Genomic DNA, 21,627 nt, shown 5'->3' on the forward strand with positions numbered 1-21,627 from the left:
TTTCCCTTTTCTTTTAAAGCATTCTCCAGTGTTTCCTAAGTGCATAACTTTGGGTAAGTTAATTAATTTCTCTGTGGATCAGTTTTTGTCATCTGTAAAATGCAGATGATATTAATAAATACGGGGCCATTTTTAAAAAATAAGTGAACTAACACATATAAAGTGTTAGAATAGTTCTTAATGAGCACAGAACATTTAATGTTATTAATGCTGTTTATTGTTGTTCTAAGTCTCCCTTACCACATTTGTCCTATGAGTGGAGCTATAGATGGTCTGGTAGTCACAGAGAAATTCTCAGACCAGTTCCTCCATCTACAATGTATGTCATCCAGGAATTTCCAGAATTCATAATGGTCTGGAAAACCTGCCTGCTAACCTAGACAGAAGACTGTGACCTAGGCTGATGATTATATTTGAAGTTGGGAATGCTAAATTCTTCAAGAATACTATGAGGAAGTAGAAATAAACATTATATGACCACTCAGACTTTCCTTTCATTCATATTTATTTATTCATAAGATATGTAACAAAACCAAAGAGCATTAAAAGATTCATATGGGATCTCCTCATGCCTTCTCCAAACCAGAAAATTTTTTTTAAAATTTTTTTTATTGGTTGTTCACAACATTACAAAGCTCTTGACATATCATATTTCATATATTAGATTGAAGTGGGTTATGAACTCCCAATTTTACCCCAAATGCAGATTGCAGAATCACGTCGGTTACACATCCACAATTTTACATAATGCCCAATTAGTAATTGTTGTATTCTGCTACCTTTCCTATCCCCTACTATCCCCCCCTCCCCTCCCCTCCCATTTTCTCTCTCTACCCCATCGACTGTAATTCATTTCTCTCCTTGTTTATTTTCCCATTCCCCTCACAACCTCTTATATGTAATTTTGTATAGCAATGAGGGTCTCCCTTCATTTCCATGCAATTTCCCTTTTCTCTCCCTTTCCCTCCCATCTCATGTCTCTGTTTAATGTTAATCTTTTCTTCCTGCTCTTCCTCCCTGCTCTGTTCATAGTTGCTCTCATTATATCAAAGAAGACATTTGGTATTTGTTTTTTAGGGATTGACTAGCTTCACTAAGCATAATCTGCTCTAGTGCCATCCATTTCCCTGCAAATTCTATGATTTTGTCATTTTTTATTGCTGCATAGTTCTCCATTGTGTATAGATGCCACATTTTTTTTTATCCATTCATCTATTGAAGGGCATCTGTGTTGGTTCCACAGTCTAGCTATTGTGAATTGTGCTGCTATGAACATCGATGTGGCAGCATCCCTGTAGCATGCTCTTTTAAGGTCTTCAGGGAATAGTCTGAGAAGGGCAATAGCAGGGTCAAATGGTGGTTCCATTCCCAGCTTTCCCAGGAATCTCCAAACTGCTTTCCAAATTGGCCGCACCAATTTGCAGTCCCACCAGCAATGTACAAGAGTACCCTTTTCTCCACATCCTCGCCAGCACTTGTTGTTGTTTGAATTCATAGTGGCTGCCAATCTTACTGGAGTGAGATGGTATCTTAGGGTGGTTTTGATTTGCATTTCTCTGACTGCTAGAGATGGTGAGCATTTTTTCATTCCAAACCAGAAAAATTTTAGGAAGTTTTTAAACTGTGATTCTCAAATCCTCATTAGTACTTGCTTTGTTATTTATGGATTCCTCCAATGCTTTTGTAATTAGATTCCTTGGGTTTGGGCTTAGCAAGACTATGCTACAAATGCCTTCAATGCAGGTTCAGAGCAAGAGCAGAGACTGAGGCCCAGTTGTAGAGAAGTTACATAAGATTCTTGATCCAAATTGCTGTATTATTATCAGAAAAAAATAAATAATGTATATTCCCAACAATAGTATGTTAAGATTCCAGTTTTAAAAATACCCTTACCAATGCTAAGAATCATTCATTTTTTTTTTCTGTGATCATTTGATGAGCAGATAATTTTGACTTTATTTTCATTGAGTAAAACATACATTTGTATGTAAATTCTTTAAATACTATTCCCTTTCCATAGCTACAAGGTCATCTACAATTTCTCTCATGTTCATCTCTTTCCTCCAAGCTTCTAATTCTCTAAGGATTTGACATTCCTACTCTTCCAGGTTATCCTGCTACTTGTATGCTGATTATTACATATATGCATTTTCTCCTACAATTTGCTACACTAATTGTGTCCTTTCACTGATAACATCAGGTTTTCTATTCCTACTTATACTTCCTCTACGCCTGAAACATGAGTGAGTCTCTATCGTCTTAAAATTTCTTATCTTGATCCTTCATCATGTCTTCCTTTTCCTTCCCACTCCTTTTCTTTCTCTTTTTATACTTATTTCTATCCCTATCTTGAAACAGTGACCTCTGCTTTTGCATTTCTCATTTTCATGTTAACATTGAAATAAGAGTTCCATATGTAATTTTTAAATATAATAATTTGGGGAAATATTATTTCCAGTAACCCCTCTAGTTCATAATTTTAGTGACCACCTTCCAGTTCATATTTTACCTCTATATTATTTGATGTTGTAGGCACTTTTCTTCCTTTTCCTAAATCCCTTTTTTCATTGGCAATGTGCTAGTTATCATTTTTATTTGCTTTCTTTTTTTTTATTTCTTAGTCAACAAACATTTGCACCTCTCTGCTATTCTCTTTCGCCCATTGCTAGAGCTAGAAACACCACAAACAATATTTCCCAAATTCCCTTTTAATCACTTTCTGAAGTGATTATATTCTAACAAGGCAAACGTGCTCAAGATTTGAAAGACAGAAAGAAAGCAAAAAGAAATTATTCTTTTTGGTACCCATGATTATATGCAAAGCCTTCTGCAAATATGTGGACATGTATGATTATTAGTAGAAATTTCCTAAATTTCAAAGAGCTACAATAAGGAATATTGTCACTTTTGAAATCATCAAGATATTTTTATGTATTGTTTCTCCTAATATCCACCACAGATATAAAGAGATAACATAAGGAACATAGTGGCCTAACTGCCATTTTACATATTTTACACATTCTTGTACTTTATACTCCAAGTCTTAAACAATTATTTCAAATAATTCAATGGTGAAGCCTCTGTCTCTGTTGACATCTATAACTGATTACTAGTTGTCTATTTCTATCCATTTTATTTTTTACATATAATAGAGTGAAAATAGCCACATGTATTCCTGTAATAAAAATTACAGTCTCTGAATTATAGTTAAGGGTAGCCACATCACAAGACTTTGGTTAATGTAAAAAAAAAAAACAAAACAAAACTATCCAGTCACAGTGCTATTCACCCATAATCCCAGCAATTTAGGAGGCTGAGACAGGAGGATTCCAAGTTCAAGGCCTGTCTTGGCCACATAGCAAGGCCCTAAGCAACTTAGTAAGATCCTGTATCAAAATAAAAAAAAAAAGGCTGGGGATATAGCTCAGTGATAAGGTGTCCCTGGGTTAAATAAAAAACAAAACAAACAAACAAACAAAACCCCACAAGGACCATGAACTATTATGAGCATTGAATTTGAAACTTAAAGTGGGGCATAAGTTCTTGTTGGGCAGGCTCCAAATGACTGTAGTTAGGCTCTCTCACTGAGGCTTCTTGCAAGTTACATTTTTTGTATATAGCCAAGATTGTGAACACCCTGATTTAGTGTATGTACTCAAAGTCATAAATAAACTGGGGCTGGCTAGGGGCTATTGCCACCTCTGAATAAAGAATGTATACTATCCCAATTTCACCTCGCATCTTCATTCACCTGCCAGGATCCTGAATCTGTTTTCTAGGGTCTGATCCTCTATTCTGACAATTGGCATAGTCAACAGGCTCTCAAGTGGGTGAGAGGTACCTCAACCCCAGCAGACAGGGGAGACCTGTGACCACTAAGCAGCATGTAGTGCATTTGTTTCAATAGTCCTATTAGCATGGACTCCTGTGGAGAGTTGGGATAAAATGGATGCATTCTTATGAGCATAGAGAAGACTATGAACATAATAGACCTCCTAGGGTGGACTGGGAACACAGTGGCAGAGCTCAGGTGCCAGCCTATGGCCAAGGACAAAGATTGCAGTGGTGGTGCAAACCAGATGGAGAAAGGACCTGAGGAATTGCACACTCAGCTGCTGGGGCCATGGAATGGGTGCTCCTTATAGTTCTGAGAGCAGAAACGGATGCAGATGTATGAGAAGCTGCCAAGATGAGGGAGTTGCAAGATAAGTAAGAGGACTTGAAATTCAGGGTACAGTCACTGTATCTCTATACCTTGAAAACACTCCTCAGCCTTGCCCTTCATGCTGATGGAGTTCAAAGAAGAGGAGAAAGATTAACACCAGTAAACCTGCCCAGTCATAATGCACAAAATGAAATATCAGCAACTGATGGCTTTGGTGGACAGCACTGTCAGGGCTGGACCACGTAACCAAGCTCACCACACTCCACTTGTCAAGTAGAGTTGGTGGACTTGGGAAAATAATTTGGACAGAGACCAAGAGAGCCCCTGACCACTTTGTTGCTATGCCTGTGGTATTTAGGGGTGTCGGGAACCAACAGAGACAAAACATCCCATGTACTACATGTTATTTATCCTGAAAATCTATGACTTAGATGTGCTAACAGTTAACAGGGGCCAAGAGAGATCAAGTGTGGTAAGAGTCTTCAGGGACCAAGAAAAAGCCCAAATGTACTAGGAGCCAACAGGGGCCAAGAGAGCCCAAATGCACTGTGTGCCAGCAGGGCCAAGAGACTTCAGGAGGTGCTAGGGCCTGTTACCTATATAGATGAACAAGAAACAAGCCCAAACTTTGGAGGTAAGGCCCCTTTACTATACAGTGCTCATTACACTAATGACTCCAGCCTGTGCTGTTGATGGTGGTGGCTATGGCACCCGAGATAGGCACTGTCTGGTTTGATACCAATATAAGAAGAAATAGCCAGTAAGCTAAGCTAAATAGTGATAGCAAATAAAGTATTCTCCATTGTGATATGTACAACAGTTGTCCAGTGTATTGGGGGGAAATTCTGTAACAAGCCACCAGGAACAGGTGATTTTGGGACATGTTACTGGTCATGCCCCCTGACTATCCTCATAAATGAAGAACCAGATGCTTTGGCTAAGGTGCTGTGGTTAGAGCAGATGCCTCCCACTGACCTGGTGGCTTAACTGCACTGCTCTCTATGACATACAGATGAAAAAACTATGTGAAACGTAGTCAAAAAATGAAGTCTGTCATTAATGTAGCATGCCCTTGTAGAGCCCTGCCAGGCATGTGTGGTTTGCACTCAGAAGTATCCATACCCATGACACCTTGGAGCCACAGATAGCCAGGCAATGGTTTCATGGATGCTTCCCCTTGACAGGATGGCAGGTTGACTACATTGGCCCTTTACCAAGGTCAGAAGGGACCATGTTTGCTTTGATGGCAGTGAATATGGCTAAAGGCTTATTGTTTGCCTAGCCAGGTTGTCAAGGGAATTGGTGTACTATGATTCATGTCCAAATGGAGTTGATGGCCTGCTATGGCCAGCCCATTACAATTTAAAGTGATCAAGGTACCCATTTCACAGTCAAGACATGCAGCAATGGGCAGCTCAGTTACAGATTTAATGGAAACTGCACATCCCATACCACCCACAGGCTGCAGTCATGGTAGAGAGAAATAATGGCCTGCTTAAGCAAGGACTTGGGACTGCAGTCAACTTACCTTCTATGGAAGGTTGGGCATTTTCCAGGGCTCTGAATGAGTGTCCTTGACAAGGGGGACCAGCTCCTGTGGAGTCTTTATTGTAACATACAACAGCACCAGTACAGGTTCATGATGACAGAGAATGTTATACTTAAATCTGGGTTTGGGAGGTAAGGGGATGTCCTTTTACCTGCTCCTACTGCATTGAATTGGGGGCAAACTATGGATTGTACATGGCCCTAAACAGTAAAGGCCCCTGAATTTTGAGTAGCCCCATTATCCCCATGGGGGAATATGTTTAGAATTGATCTCCTTGTGATACATGGGTGATTAATGAATGGCCCCCTGAGTACATGTGAGCCCAAAGCTGGACTCCTGCAGATGGGATACAAATTTTAACAGAGTATTTGTTATTTCCCTTTGACCAAGAATGAGTAAGCCCAGTGTTGGTGCACACCAAGCCTGCTGAAGTACAAAACCAAGCTGTACAAATGTGGTATCACCATCTAGGACCACTGTACTTTCCTGGGACTAAAAACTGGCATGAATTCTCCTGAACAGATGTGATTTACCTATCCTAGTGCCTGTGTAATTGTTCAATTCTTTGATTCATAGGTCTGTCCTTACTCATACCATTGTACTGAAGTGCTTGTGAGTTCTGCTGCAGGACTATCATAGTAAAGCCAGACTGTGTCCTTGGATAATTGTACATAGCTACAAAATAATTTTATTGCCCACCTCAATATGGAGTGAAACTGGCAATGGTTTTTAGTAATCCTAGGTGATGGGATTAGTCTTTTGGTTGTATGTTGTTGCATCTTATATTGTTGTTATGGCTGTGGATGCAAGGCTCTGCCTTCCTTACTGAGTGATCATTGTTGAAGACTTCAAATGGGTAGATTGGATGGCAAGGAATTCTAAAGGGATGGATGGTTGGGCAGGCCCAAATGACTATAGTTCAGCTCCCTTACCTAGGCTTCTGGTGGGCTGTACTTTTAGCCTGTAGCCATGGTCATGAACACCCTAATTTGGCTTATGTATTCATAAAGCTTATTTGCTTGTGAGCATGTGCCCACTTATGTAATCGTTGGCAATGTGCCTTCTTTGTCTGTCCTGCATATATGTATGAATGACTAAGGGGGCTAAATAAAACTGACTGGGGCAAACCTGGCTAGTTAGGGGCGATTGCCTCCTCCAAATAAAGAATCCATCATTTCAGTATCTTCCCTAAGTAGTACGTAGACAACCAAGCCGTAAATTGAACATGACAGAGGTGACTACATAACAAAGACTGCCTACTTACATGGGTAAGGAATAATCTTCTATCTTGTTGAAGCTTCTTAGGCCTTTTGCTATAGTAGCCTGACTTGCAATCTAAATAATTCAGGGTTCCGGGGGAGAACACCAAAGTGGTGCCTTTTTTCTTCTTTCCCATCTTCCTCTTTCTGTTGGCAGGCATTTCTGAAACAGAACCTGGCAATGAGGGCCAGAAATCTTAGCTCCTGTTGAGATTGGCATTCAGAAACAAGTGGAACCATGAGGAAAATGTTGATGTTGGCCATACATGAGTGTGTTGGGTTTCTGAATTAGTGAGACTCACATTCCTTCTTACCCTGCTTTATTTTCTTTATATAACTGATCATTACCTGACATACTACATAGTTAATTTAATTTAATTAAAGCAGCTGAACTTTGGCCTCCAAGATAAAGCCAGAAAATAGGCTCTCTGAAAGGGAAAATTGTGAGTGATGGACAACCAGTTACAATGTTGGGTCCTAAGAGAAATGCATACAGCAACTTGAGGTAATTCAAGACCTCTATAACAGACTCAGAGATGTTTAGGATTGAAAGAGGGAACAAGGACATGCTGCCCAGGAACAAATTAAACTAAAAACTTTCACTTTCAGAGTGAAGTTCTCCTTATTAAGGCAATTATCTGGGGAAATCTTGCTGTCTACCCATATACTTGAAAACAGTCTCTATCCAGGCACAGAGCTGGCAATAAGCCTTTCCAAGCAAGACACTTATAAACAAAGTAACAAAACCAAATGGAAGCACTTTATTTATAAATAAGCCAATGTCCAACCTCCCATTCAGACCTGTGTAGTAGAACTTGGGCTGGGAAACTATATATCTCATGTTCAGCAGATGCTATTGGTTCCCAAGTTATATCTCCTCTGCAGGTATTCAGCTTTTCATTTTACCTTGATGATTCTTGCAGCAAGTTCTTGCAATATCTGGTTTTCTCCAGTTATAGACATGTTTTGCAGTGCTAGGGGTTGAACCTAGGGACTTGGATATGCTAGGCAAGTGTTATATCACTGAGCTTCATCCCAAGTTCCACAGGCATGTTCTTAACCTATGCATACAGTAGTCTAGAAGGACCAGGGAGTGACCTTCCACAGAGGTAGCTTTCAACCAATCACAGAGAGGTGTTGATGAAAAATACTGCAGCTTCCTCATCCATCAAGTATGAGGTATGCCGTACACTATTTCATAAAGGTCCCCTTTGGGAGTTGATCGGTGAAGTAACTCATAAGCATAGCTGTGTGTGTGTTCTCCCCTTTTATCACTTCTCTTTTCCCTAGGTATAGAAACAAAATCTGAAATTCTAGGCTATGAGATCTTATCCACTATTTATAATTTTTAAGCTTTTTCAATAATTTATTATAAAAGTTTTATTTTATTAATCTAGGCATGGGTTTACTTTTTAGAAGACTTTACAAATATTAAAAACAGAAAAGCATCCAGCCATAAATGTGACCCATTTAATCTTAGAACAACTGGCAGCAAAACTTTTCATTTTAATTAGTTGCTGAGGGTTCCAGTACTCACGCATTATCACCAAGTTCAGGAGCTCCTTTAAAGCTTCCCTCCCTTCATGTACTGTCCAAAGGATTCAGAAAGAAAAAGAAATGGAAAGTGTGACCATTCACCTAAGAGACTCCATAGCATGTTTGCCATTGTCCCCATTGCTACACTTAAACTGGTTCTACAAACGTTGTCCTTCTCATAATGAAGCATACCTGCCCTGTGCTGTTGCCCTCTTGACATAGTTTCCAACACATAGTTTCAAGAAGCACCATGCCCAAGCTCTCAGGATAATGCTCTCAGGCTCAGCCTGTAGGACCAATATGTGCAACTGAAAGGGCAGGGGTCACAAGCATCTGCTCCAAGTAGACTTTTTTTTTTTTTTGTATTTTCCCAGGCCAATGGAAAGCTGGAAGCATCTCTCTATACTCTATGAGGAAGAATAGAAGATATAGAAATTGGTAGAAAGGATGAGCAAATAAAATTTAAATTCAGAATTTCTATAAGTTTTCCAGGTATGTCACTGCAAACCAGTCTCATTCCCATGCCTATTACTCCTGATTCCTGGTAAATCTCTAAATCTACCTATGCACTGTAGATTTAACCCCCAATAAATAGTTTAGGTAAAGTGAGATATAATATTATGAGAAAATTATTTTGATGCTGAGCAGACTGCCATAAACCATCTTGTTATTATTAGATTGATATTATTCCTACATAGTTCCTATTTCCACTACTCACTAAGTTTTCTTTTAAAAGAAAAGCCAGAAATCCCCAAATCGCATCTCCCACTTTGGAGATGGCCTGTATTCTCTCTTAAATGTGTATTCCCTATTTTTTCCCCAAAGGCATCTCTCTTGAATTGCTCTCATTCTTCCTTGAATGTGTATCTATTTTCCTAAATAAAACTCCATTTATGCCTCTGAATGGCCTGAATGTAGAAATTCTTTTCTGTCACATAAACCAAGGATCTTGCTAGTCCTATTCCCCCTTCTCTCCAGAATTATTCAGACACTTCTCCAGAGACACATCTTCTCCCATGACATTGGTAAGTGAAATAATGTTTTGAAAAACTTCTGAAAGGGCAGATATAAAAATATGTCTATTGTTTTATGCACATATCAGATTTGTAGCTGGTTTTGATTTTTCTTTTTGTTTCTGTATTTTAAAATGCCTTCAATAAAAATGCATTAGTTTTATAATCATATATTTAATTTTAGGATTTTTTTTAATTAGGAAGAAACAAACACCAATAGCAAATAAAAAAAAAAAGTGATTTGGGAGTTTAGACCCATCTGAGAAACTGGAAGAAGACACAGGGCAAATGACCACACTGTAATCCATTTAGTCAAGTATATTCTGAGAGATAATACAACTATCACCATTTTCCCTGGAGCAGGAATGTGTGTGTGTGTGTGTGTGTGTGTGTGTGTGTGTGTGTGTATACCCTTTCTTTCTTCCTTCCTTCTTTCGTTCCTCTCTTTCCTTCTTTTGTGGTTTTGGGGTTCTAACTCAAGGCCTTGCACATACTAGGGAAGTGCTCTACCACCAAGCTACACCCCCAGAACTAAACAATATTTCTGATGAATTGTTGTAGGCTTTAGTGCATACTGGAATGAGAATGAAGAACTTCCAAGAGTTGCTGTTATAGGAGAGGCCGCACACATTCTTAGGTCTCTTACTCAGGAATCCCATTGTAACAAGGACTTAAGAAGGAGGACCTAGTGACTGACCTAACTCTATTTTGACTCTATCTTGCCTTTCTGACTTTGTTTTGAGTCATTTTCCTCTGTAATCATATTGAATTCCAGTGACAAGAGGCCTGATAAATATCCTAAAGAGTTAAGAGTCTAAACTATAGTCTAGGCAAGAGGAACTTTCTTATCCTGACCAGCACCCACCCAACAAAATCTAAGATAAAGATCCACCAGTCCACACCTGACCTAAACCACCTTCTTTGACAGCTGTTCAATCCTTCTGACTGTGCAGACCCCACCCCACCCCACCACCACCCCTGCCCTTATTTAGTCCCCTTTCTATCAAACCTCATTTTTAGCCCCTCAATGTCAAGGCTAAAGGCATGGGTCCCCTTGTCTTCCCGTGTAGTTATTCTGGTTAAACTGATGAATGTTCCTTTCCTGTTTGGTTTTTGGGGTGAGTAGCCAGACCAGATTTATTGTATCCCCCAAAATAGGCCTCTAGTCTAGGACTCTGTAACACCATGAGCATCAGCACGGTGCAGGAAGAATCTGAGGAAGATTCCACATGAGAAAGAAAGAGAATCCACTGTGAAGCCCTCCCAGACTTTTCTCCATAACAAGGACAACTCTACCCCAATCCAGTCCTATTTGGCCTTTTAATTTCATCTAAGGGGTTGGTAGAGCCATAGTCAACAGGGTAGAGGGCTTAGAGGAAATAGGCTAGGAATGTTGTACCCAAACCAGATAGGCATGCTAGAGTGGATGGAGAGAGAGAAAGGCTATAGACTGAACCATGTGGCACTGAATTAGAATCAGAGCTCTGGACAATATGAAGGCCTAGAAGTGATGAGAGCACAGTAGTAGTGAATATACTCAACACTCGTCTCTTATACCTAACAATGATTTGACCTCACCTTTTCATATTCTGGAACTAATGAAAGTACTTCTTCATCTAGGTTTCTTTTCTTTCTTTCTTTTTTTTTTTTTGGACAATGCTGTGCAAAACTTTTTCTTTTGTTGATTGCTACATTGATTTTTGGTTTGCCTCCATTTTATTTTAAAATATTCTAAGATATAATTTAAAAGACATGGTGACATAAGTAGTCAGAGACAACTGAAGGTTTTAATTTTAAGACTTGGTTGCAAGAGAGATTCTTCTGAATTTCTCATTTTTTTTAGCTTAAGAAAAATAGGACACATATGACTCACCTGTGTAGGAGGTTAAGATAGTGGGCCCAGTGAGGGCTAATAAAGTGTCATCAGAACACTATGCCATGACTCAGCTCCTATAATGATTTGGATATGAGGTCTCCTTGAAAAACCCCTGTGTCAATGCAGGTATGTTTAGAGGCAAAATGAGAGCTGTAATCTAATCAGTAGATTAATACATTTGATGAATTGATAATTTGAAGGATCTACTATACTGGGTGGTAACTGAAGATGGATGCGCAATGGCTGGAAAAGTGGGTCACTGTGGGTGTGCCCTTGGGAATCTTCCTGGCCCCTCTCTCTCTCTCTCTCTCTCTCTCTCTCTCTCTTTCTCTCTCTCTCTCTCTGCCTCCTGGGTGTCAGGAGTTGATTAGATTCCCTCCACTAGGACCTTTCACAATGGTAGTCTGCCTCACCTTGGGCCCAGAGCAATGGAGCTGGCTGATTATGGACTGAACCTCTGAAACCTTGAGTCACAATAAATATTTCCTCCTTTAAGTCATTCTTGTCAGGTATTTTAATCAGAGTGACAAAAGATGGACCAACAGTTCTCCACAGAAATCACTCCATAAAATGAGAAAGCTGGCAGTCAGCGTTCTGGGTCTAGAACTTGTACAGTTTTACAGATACTTGAAACTCTCTCCCCTAAGAATTGTACTAGAAGTAAAACCCTTTTTTAGATAGTCTTGAGATAGGAATTGGAGATACAGAAAAAGTTAGACTGAATCTCCAAAGAAAAGCTACCACAATTCTTTGGAATGTAGGAAATGTTCATGGTATATGAACCTTTGAAAGGCAAAGCAACCATTGGTGAACAACCCAAACCATGTTCTTAGTCTATGACCTTGACCTGCAACCTTGCCCCTCGCCTGAAAAATGTAACATGAAGGCAATGTGCTAGGTCTTGGAAAAGTTGGTGTCAAATTGTGTAACTCTACTCTGACTCCTCCTCTAGTCAGCTGTCCCTCTATAAATAGTAACATCCCACACCAAGGAGTCACTGTCCTCTGGAGATGGTCCACATTTGCCTTTGTGTATTACTTGTTTTACCTCAAAAACTTCTCACTTTCAAGATAACTAGCATTCTCCCTTGAATGTGTATTTCCCATTTTATCCCAAAAGACATCTCTCTCCCTTGATATAAACTGAATTTTCCCCTTGAATGTGTATTTTTTACTGGACTCCAAAAGACATCTGTCTTTCTTAAATATCTTAATTATCTGCTTTCTTAAATAAATTTGTCTATGTCTCTGACTGACACATGCTGAATTTCTTTTCCACCATGACATATTCCACCTGTTCTGAGTGGAGATCATTTCTCTGGGAACTCCTCTGGTGATAATATGATCAGATTGATATGAAATGTGGAAGACCATTTCCCTAAAGGTGAGAAGGTATGGCAGAGGAAAATAAATGTTAACAGATGTCCATTGCACAGAATGTAATGCTAGGATGGAACAGATGAAAGTTATATCAATAGGTGAAATCTTAGAGAAAATCCTAAAGGTGACAAGTTGAGAAAACCTCAAATATATATACTATATGAAGAAAGATGAACATTTATTTAATGTCTGATAAAAGTTATTTTGTCTTTGTATTAGACTTCTTGTCATTGAAACCATTCTATACCCTAATAATATAAGAGACAAGATCTGAAATATCTCCAAAGGGCCAATATCTTAAAGGTTTAGTCCCCAGGTTGTGGCACTACTGAGAGGCATGAAAATTTTAGGAGGTGTGGCCCAGTGTCAGGAGTAGGTCATTGGCACATGCCCTTGAAGGGTATATTTTTATATCTCTCTCTCTTTTTTCTTCCTCCTTTATCTCATGAAGTTTTGCCTTACCATGTGCCCAGAATCAATGAAACCAACTAACCATGTCTGAAAGCTTTGAAACCATGAGCCAAGATCAATCTTTTCTTCTCTAAATTGATTTTCTCAGGTATTTTGTTATAATGATGGCAAGCAAACACAAGTAGTAATCATTTTTCTTAATCATTAGACAGCTGTCTTATTTCTATGTCTCAATGGAATTTAAATCATAATTAGGAATGTTTTGCTCTTGTGATTCGAGACACATTTTAGTATGAAAAACTCCTTATGGATACTCACGTTAAGCCATCCATCCAAAATAGGGCTTGGCTGCACATACTATTTAATGTTTTTTTCCTGGTTGATTTGGTATATTAATGCAGAAGGAAAATAAATTTTAAGTATTTTTCCACCTTATATCTAGTCATCTACCTGTAATTCGTGTAAAAAATACATTTTTGAGATGTTATCATATTTTAAAGATTTCATAACATGATGAATAAGAAAACTGGCAATCATACATTCATCCTTTTTGTAAATAAACAACTTAGGAAGATGAGAAAATGACATGGAAAGAAGAAAATTATACTACGCATAAAAGGAGACATTGGAGGCAAGAACACTTGTCTTAATTTTTTGAATAAATAAAATCTTGATTTCACTTATAGTTTTCTAATTTAAAAAATAAAACATGAATTTTAGACAGAAAAGGAGAAACACTTTAACTGTTAAAAAATTTAAATATATAAGTGTTACTGGCAATAATGGTAGTAAGAAAATTTGAAATTCATCCTCATTATTTCAGACATAGAAAATAATTTATAAATCAAGATAAATAAAAAATAAAAGAGAATAAAATAAAAAAAAGATAAATCAAGATAGTTCAATTAGTATATCATATATAGAAATATGCATTTTTTAAATATAATATGTTAAAGGAAAATAGTTATGCATAATTGTTAAGTAAGATTTTTTTTAATAGATCTTTAAAATTTTCTTGTTGAAGAAAAATTTCTTGCTTGGAATCAACAGAATAGTTGAAGAAACTACTAACACAAACAACCCCTAATCTCTATGGCTTATTGCAGTAAATGTTTATTCCTCAAACACAGAGTCCAAAGCAAATCTTGTAGATTCAGCAGCTGTCCTAGTGCCTCTCTGCTAAGAACTCATGGACAGAGAGCTTCTTCACTTAGAGGCTTGTCGATGAAGGAGCCTCAGATTTGATCTCACAGGAATGCATATTTATTCTATATTTGGATTTGCTTTACCTGCCAACAATGTTTTGTCTAACACCACCACTGATGCTCCTATTCAAAACTTCACTTTGCCATTTGAAGTCTCATCCAACACTTTATTTATTTTTTATTTACCTATCTATCTATTTATTTATAATTTATATATAACAGCAGAATGCATTACAATTATTATTACATATATAGAGCACATTTTTTCATACATAGTATATTCACACCAATTTGTGTCTTCATACATGTACTTTGGATAGTAATGATCATCACATTCAACCATCATTTATAATCCCATGCTCCCTCCCTTCCTCTCCCACCCCTTTGCCCTGTCTAGAGTTCATCTGTTCCTCCCATGCTCCCTCTCCCTACTCCACTATGAATCAGCCTCCTTATATCAAAGAAAACATTTGGCGTTTGTTTTTTTGGGGGATTAGCTAACTTCACTTAGTATTATATTCTCTAACTCCATCCATTTACCTGTAAATGCCATGATTTTATTCTTTCTTATTGCTGAATAATATTCCACTGTGTATATATACCACATTTTCTTTATCCATTCATCTACTGAAGGGAATCTAGGTTGGTTCTACAATTTAGCTATTGTGAATTGTGCTGCTATAAACATTGATGTAGCTGTATCCCTATAGTATGCTGTTTTTAAGTCCTTTGGGTATAGACCAAAGAGAGGGATAGCTGGGTCAAATGGTGGTTCCATTCTCAATTTTCCAATAAATCTCCATACTGTTTTCCATATTGGCTGCACCAATTTGCAGTCCCACCAGCAGTGTATGAATGTACCTTTTCCCCCACATCCTCGCCAACACTTATTGTTGTTTGTATGCATAATTACTGCCATTGTGACTGGAGTGAGATGAAATCTTAGAGTGGTTTTGATTTGCATTTCTCTAATTGCTAGTGATGATGAACATTTTTTCATGTGTTTGTATATCATCTTTTGAGAAGTGTCTCTTCAGGTCCTTGGCCCATTTATTTATTAGGTTATTTGTTTTTTTGGTGTCTAGCTTTTTGAGTTCTTTATATACCCTAGTGATTAGTGCTCTATCTGATGTGTGAAAAGTAAAGATCTGCTCCCAAGATGCAAGCTCTCTATTCACCTCACAGATTGTTTCTTTTGCTGAGAAGAAATTTTTTAGTTTGAGTCCATCCCATTTATTGATTCTAATTCCTGTGCAACAGGTGTCTTATTAAGGAAGTTGGGGCCTAATCCCACATGATGGAGATTAGGGCCTACTTTTTCTTCTACTAGATGCAGGGTCTCTGGTTATAGTCCTAAGTCCTTGATCCACTTTGAGTTGAGTTTTGTGCATGGTGAGAGATAGGGGTTTAATTTCATTTTGTTGCATATGGATTTCCAGTTTTTCCAGCACCATTTGTTGAAGAGGCTATCTTTTCTCCAATGTATGTTCTTGGCACCTTTGTCTAATATAATTGTAGTTTTGTGGGTTAGTCTCTGTGTCCTCTATTGTGTACCATTGTTTTGCCAGTCTGTTTTGGTGCCAATACCATGATGTTTTTGTTACTGTTGCTCTGTAGTACAGTTGAAGGTCTGGTATAGTGATGTCACCTGCTTAAATACTTGGGAATCAACAAAAGAGGTGAAAGATTTATATAATGAAAATTACAGAACCCTAAAGAAACAAATCAAAGAAGACCTTAGAAGACGGAAAGATCTGCTATGCTCTCAGATAGGAAGAATTAATATTATCAAAAGGACCATACTTCCAAAAGCACTTTACAGATTTAATGCAATTCTGATAAAAATTCCAATGACATTCCTCATAGAGATAGAAAAAGCATCATGAAATTCATCTGGAAAAATAAGAGACACAGAATAGCTAAATCATCCAACACTTTAACAGCAAAAGAAGTGTGGCAGAAGGGCATTCACTGGTCTTCCAACATATGTCAGTGCCTGGGATGTTCTTCTGTAGCTTAACGTATGTTTTGAACACACAGCATGCCATGTTGCCCAAAGCCAGAATTTATGACTGTGAGAATCAAATGACAGAAATATGAGTGGTTTCTGTTACTATTAAGCCTAATTGTCCATTAAAAAAGTTTCTTGTCCATCACTGAAACTTTGGACTCTGCTGATTTAGTGATCTCAGTTCCCAAGGAACCAGGGGAAGTTTTCACCAGGTGACAAAATTGCTATCCCTTTGAATTGGAATTTGAGATTGCCACCCGGCCATTTTGAGCTTTTTGTTAATGTTTCATAAATTAACTGTCAGGGAAGTAGATAGTTTATTAGTTGAAGAGATCTTGATTATCAGGGAGAAATTAGGTTATTGCTATACTATAAGCATGTTGAAGACTATGTTTGGAAATCAGTGGATTCTCTGGGTAACCTTTAACATGTAAATATTTAATATTAAAAATTAATGGATAACTACAGAAGCCCCAAAAAGATAGAATGCCTGAGTCATAAGGTCCTTCAGGAATAAAGATTTAAATCATCTTCAATAACTGACCAGCAGAAGCAATGACTGAGATCAAAAAACATACAATGGACAATGGAAGAAATTAATAATTTTCTTTAGGGGGCTGGGGTTGTGGCTCAGCAGTAGAGAGCTTACCTAGCATGTGCGAGGCGCTGTGTTCAATCCTCAGCACCACATTAAAAAAATAAATAAAATAAAGGTATTGTGTCCTACTACAACTAAAAAAAAAAATTAAAAAATTTTTCTTTTGACTAGTTATAGAAACAATGACCTTCGAAACTTTACTCATAGTGTTTCCCTTCTATCCTTGTTATGGTTTAGATAAGGGAGTTGAGACTAAAAAGAGGTTTCAGTCTATGATTGGTTGACTCTATTGCTTTGAGCCCATGGCAGCACATCATGGCAGAACATGGGAGAGAGCCAAACCTCATGATGGGAAAGTAAAAGAAAAAAAAAAGAGAGATGGAGACAGAGACTGGAATCCCACAATTCTCTTTGAAGATGTGCTCCCAGTGACCTAAATATTTCCTGATGGCCCCACCTCTTAAAGTTTCACCATTTTCTACTGAGGCCAAGCTGGGGACTAAGCCTTTAACATAAAGGTCTATGGGAAACATTCCAGATCCTAACTAGCAATGTGAGAGTGTTTTTTCTTTTTATTGTTGTTGCTTGAATAAATACACAAGTAAGAGACTATTGCTACAGAAGTTCATAATATGAATAGATATATGTACAGGTGCTTAAATAACAAAGGCAAAGGATATGCTTGTTATATGTCCATTCACTGTTTCAAATCTACCCTTCCATAGTGTCTTTTGTAATGCTAGGTGAACATCTGTAGGACAGGAGAGCATTTCTGAGAAACTTGCTAATTTCTGATAATAGGTATCACTAAAGGTATCTCAGCAGTTGGAAGACACAGAGGACTTCCATTTTCCTGTCAGTACAGTTTGAGCAGCAACAGTTAGATATTCATTTGTCTTTTGTTTTTCTCCTCTGAGCTCCTGAGTTACAAGTAGAAGAAAAGTTTGGCTTCAGTTTTTGATGTGACGTCTGTCTTCTTTTTAGCTTCGCTTCTTCCTTCCCATTTGGCTACACATCTGATTATGTTGATAAGATATCCCATGTATGACTGGATGCAAAGGCACATGCCTGAAATCCTAATGACTTGGGAGGCTGACGTAGGAAAATCTCAAGTTTGAGGCCAGCTTCAGCAATTTAGCCAAGACACTCAGCAATTTAGCAAGACCCTGTCTCAAAACAAAAAAATGAAAAGAACTGGTTTTGTAGCTTGGTGGTAAGACTCCCCTGGGTTCAATTCCTAGCATGCCTGCGCGCGCGTGCGCGCGCGCACACACACACACACACACACACACACACACCCCAAAAGAAAAACAAAGAAAATTCATGTATGCCTCCTCCCTCCAAATCATTAGAAAACTCAAATTTTGCAAACTCCCAACCCATGCTTAGGAACTGTCCCTTAGTTCCACTCCCTAGCCACTCTGAGGGCCTAGTCAACTCCCTATACCTCACTCAAGTCAGTAAAGGCCTGCTTACTCCTGTTCTTTCTGCCCCAGGTGTCCCTTCATGAGTAATACACTTTTCTCAAGTTGTTCTGGTATGTTCCTAAGTTTGTACATATTACCTATAATTGAGAGAACGTCCATGGCACCTTTATGAATAATTATAACATATAGCCCTTTCTCAAAAGGCTGATCAAATTATATATGGTTATTATTTGAGTTCCTTGGTTTTGTAACCCATTTTTTCCTTTTTGTTTCCCTAGCACATTTGCTATTATTGCTGCAAACCAAATGACCCCAAACTTGATACCTTAAAGTCAAATTTATTATTTCAGTTTCTGAGTGTCAGTCAGCTGAGTGCCTCTGACTTAAGTCTTTTGTGAGGTTGCATACAAACTGTTGATGGGGGCTGTGGTATAATCTGAAGTCCTGACAGGAGGAAAGAGAAATTAGCTTCCAAGTTTTCTCATATGTTTGTTAGTAGTCTTTAGTTCCTTTCGATGTGACCATTTCTTCATACCAGACTGCTTCTTAACACAACCAACTTTCCCCAGGGTGAGTAATCCAATAGAGAATGAAAGAGAATGTGCCACAAGAGAAGCCACAGTTTTTTTAATATCATAATATGGAAACTGACATCTAATTATATCTTCTTGGTTTTAATCACTAGAAGCTTCATTAGGTCTAGTCCATACTCAACAGCAGGGTATTGCACAGGACGTGAATACCTGGAGGTAAGGGTTTTAGAGGCCATTTAGTAAACTCTCTACTATACCTGGCCTTAGGAGTAATAGCTATTTCCTAAAATTATCATTTAATGACTAAATTCACTTTTTGCTTCCTCAGCTTCAAAGATTATACATCTGTGTAATTAGTATCCTGATATTAAATTCTCTCTTTTGGACTAAGATGCATAGTTATTTTTCCTGACTTGGTGGTGAGAGATACAGTATTTGGGATCCTCTGCGGGAATTTCTTCAACCAATCAGTGAAGATTGCATACATTTGTCCATATTCCCCTCACCAGAACCTAGTCATATGACTAACATAACTGCAAAGAAGCCTGAGAAATCTATGGGGTACACAGATATTATTGAGATTTATAGTTTCTGCCATGCTACTTAATTTTCAGGAAGTCATATACACATTTTCAACACCTCCTGCATACCACTTGCTCAGCTAAGTAATTTCTTTAAACAAATACATTTTTTGCAAAAATTCAAAATACTTGGCAAGCATAGTCATTCTAATATATTTGTTTTTCCCCCACTGGATCCCTCACACTGAGGCCATTAATTTCCCAAAAAGCATTGGAACTAGGGGGGAACTTCACATAGCTAATAATTACAGCCTGTACTTGAAAGGTAATTTAATATAAGAATTATTTTCTTTTAGTTATTATAGAATTAAAATATTAACACTTGCTGCCATGAATTTTTTTCAGCAAAAACAGTGAATTGTAGAAATTCTGGGCAATTTATTAGTACAATACACTGTAATTTATGCAAGAATTTATCTGGTTTTTGGAACCTTTAAATCTAAACTGAATACAATCTATGTGTGAGATATCAGTGAAATATTCTCTGTTATTTTCAAATACTATTGTATTTTTAAAGTCAAAACAGACAGAATCCATGTATTAGTTTCCAAGCAGAAATTCTGTTTTCTTCTTCTGTTTTTTGTTGGGGGGTGGTGCTGGAGATTGTCTCAGGGTCACATTATAACTAAGCTACCTCCCCTGTCCTTTCTATTTTTATTTTGATACAGGGTCTTGCTAAGCTGCTGAGGCTGGCCTCCAACTTGCCATCCTCTTGCCTTAGTCCAGTTGCTGGGGTTATAAGCAAGCTCCAACATGCCAGGTTCTTCAAGCAGGAATTACTAGTGAACTGCATTTAGTCATTTGGAATTATGACAGGAGACCATCATCATCAATTTTAAAATAAATTTCCAACTTTTTCTTCTTTTCTTTTTGTAGATATTTTGGTCATGTCTTGTATTAAAGTGTAATTTTGTGATATCAACAATTTTAAAACAACTTTCCAACTTTTCCTTTTTTGCATTTTTTTTGGATATTTTGGTCATACCATAGATAAAAATGTAATTTTGTGACATAAATAACAAAATAATGTGGGAACCAAGCTTTGAAGTTGTAAAGTATAGGCTATTGAAGTTAAGCTCTTATAAATGATAGTGTTATAATTTTAGAATGGTAAATGTAATCCTCATTATAGCCACAAAGAAATTAATGATTGAATATATACAAAAAGGAATGTGATAGGGATTTAAATGTTTCACTACAAGAAGTCAAATAAACACAAAGACAGTACTGCTGAAAGTGAAAGACAACAGATCTATGAGGCAGCTGGGAATGGTGACACATACCTTGTAATGTCAGCCATTTGAGAGGCTGAGGCAGGAGGACCCAAGTTTGAGGCCAGTCTCAGCAATGTAATGAATCTCTGTCTCAGAATAAAAAATAAATTAAAAAACCAAGGATGTAGCTCAGTGGTAAAGCACTTTGGTCTTCAATTCCCAGTACAACCCTCCCGCCCAAAAATATATAAGGCAAATAGAAAACAAATAGTAAACAGACAGAAACTCTTCCTAATTATTTTAAATTTAAATGAAATTAAGCTCTGCAATCTAAAGACAAAGATTGACAGAACGGGTTAAAAAAAAAAAAACAATCCACCTATATGTTGTCTACCAGAGACCCATTTTAGATACAAAGACACAAATGCAGTCAAGCATGTGATAACAATATTTTGGTGAGTGATGAATCACATGTATGACAGTGATCTCATAAGCTGATATGAGCAATGATGTCATAGCAATCTTAATTTACATAAGTTTATAAGTATACTCTATAACATTTGCATAATGATAAATCACTTAACAATATATGTTTTTTTTTCAGAGTCTCTGCCTTTGAACAGTGCATTCCTAAAGAATAAAAACGAAAAGAGAAAAAAGTCTTTTCATGGAAACCAAAAGAGAACAAGATGGCTTTACTAATACTAGACAAGATGGACTTTAGCCAAATATGTTTAAAAGACAAAGAAGTACATTATATATTAAAAGTTAAATATAACAAGATATGACAGTGACAAACATTTACACACCAAAAATGATTAGCAAATAGAGCAAAAAATAACAGAATTGAAGGGAGAAACAGTTCTACAA

The sequence above is a fragment of the Urocitellus parryii genome, chromosome 2, assembly GCF_045843805.1.
Source record: "Urocitellus parryii isolate mUroPar1 chromosome 2, mUroPar1.hap1, whole genome shotgun sequence".
Taxonomy (NCBI): domain Eukaryota; kingdom Metazoa; phylum Chordata; class Mammalia; order Rodentia; family Sciuridae; genus Urocitellus; species Urocitellus parryii.